Source organism: Phlebotomus papatasi, unplaced genomic scaffold (assembly GCF_024763615.1).
Source record: "Phlebotomus papatasi isolate M1 unplaced genomic scaffold, Ppap_2.1 HiC_scaffold_283, whole genome shotgun sequence".
Classification (NCBI taxonomy): Eukaryota; Metazoa; Arthropoda; class Insecta; order Diptera; family Psychodidae; genus Phlebotomus; species Phlebotomus papatasi.
In genome coordinates, this window is record NW_026604511.1 from 25,045 (window position 1) to 26,768 (window position 1,724).

The following is a 1,724-nucleotide window of genomic DNA, read 5'->3' on the forward strand; positions in this document are numbered from 1 at the left end:
ATTGGTATAAGTTGGAATTGGTTTGTGGTTATAATGAATTTAATCTAGCCATAATTGATAACTGATAAATAGAGTTGTTTTCCATTATTATGAAACAATTATAAAAATGAATTCAGGGTTTCAAGATCAGTGTCGGTCGTGTACAGAGATTAACGTCTACCTGAGTAAGATAATAAAAACATATAAAAAAAGAAGAAAAATCGTATGTTCATTCACAGGCCTCAAGATGCTATCTATAACCGTTTAGTCTCTAGTCTAGATAGTGAATGTATAAAACCAACTGAAAGATAGATAGATATCATGACGTCATTTTTCCCAAATTGTTATATTCTTTGTTTTTTTTAAGTACAAATATGTCTCTCTGGAGGTAAAAAATGCAATATTTAAGGGTATCCCAGTGAAAAGACAATTATATATGTATATATTATTTTTTGGTAGAGCTCGAGCAATAAAAAAAAAACAGGCAGACCCATGAAGTCACCAAAAAGAGTAGGAACAACAACTTTTTCTACCATCTCGAGTGTGTCATATCCAACGGTATGTACAGAGATCTCTTGTTGGCATTGTCTTTTGTTTCTACTGTCGACACTAAAAACAAATGTTAAATATTAGCTTTTCGTTTTTACAATACAACAACACAAATAAATAAATAGTCGAAGTCGAAAATTACACTTCATTCCATTTAATACATCTTTCATTTTCATTCTCGCATACCAAGTGACACTTCTTTTGTATGGAACCTCACCAATGGAATGTCTCTCTCTCTCTCTGGACCCACTCTTGACCTTCCTGGGCCACTCTGGTGGAGTCCTATCCAAAATATCCATTCAACTGGAATGAGTGTCGTCGTGTGAGATTCTCTCTGTGTAATTATTGCCACAAGTTATTATCGCCTGATTAACACCAAAGGGTTAATTTATTGTTAAACGAAGAAAAGGTAAGTGCACACCAAGCATACATCCACTCATCCTCATCTCAATGCCTAAAATGTTATCTTCCTGCTAGTAATATTCACAATTCCAAATGATTTCCTTTTATAATTGTTGTTGCATTGATCTTTTCGTCTAAAGACGAGACTGCAACATTTATTAGATTAATGACACAAACTTTTTTCGTATTTTCTTCAAGATTAGGAAAAATAATGTAATTCCAGAACAACACAGAAACTTTAAACTCATTAAAAAAAAAATAATATTTAAGTTTTAAAGTACTGTAGAATTTATGATCATTCCGAGATCTTCAACGTTCAAACTTCCAATTTGCTTGGTTCGCATCCCAAATTTTACCTTATAATCACTTTAAAAAAATTTGTATTTGTATTATTATTTTACTAGTACTGTACTTTTATATATTCGTTGACTGTTTAGTAATTTCAAAACCTTTAAAGATATAAGTAAACTTATTTGTACCTTCGGTATTGATCAAATCAATTTAACAATTGTTTGTATTGTAATGCCCGAAGTATGGACTTGATTGAAAGAATGAGTTTTCAGGCCTCTGGCCCTAACAATTTCATCTATTTTGTAGCAAGGTGTTTCTAGAGGATCAAACCTTCGCATCTTCATGTAACCACCGAGAGCCATCCACCCAAACATAAGCACTCCCATTGAGCTGGTGAGAAATGCAAGAGCATTGCAAATTGCTTTTGGAAGCTACTTAACACGCGGCTGTTGCATTTGAGAGGATACCCCACGGGCAAAATCGCGATGACAACTGGCGGATGG

At 33.6% G+C, this 1,724-nt stretch overlaps 1 long non-coding RNA gene across 1 annotated transcript; it reads left to right on the plus strand.

The window, feature by feature from the left end:
• The first annotated feature begins 499 nt into the window (after positions 1 to 499).
• Positions 500 to 1,714, plus strand: LOC129809053 (uncharacterized). The gene is made up of 3 exons (XR_008752534.1): positions 500 to 537; positions 719 to 937; positions 1,528 to 1,714. It is a non-coding gene; the product is annotated as an uncharacterized LOC129809053 (long non-coding RNA).
• Positions 1,715 to 1,724: the final 10 nt, after the last annotated feature.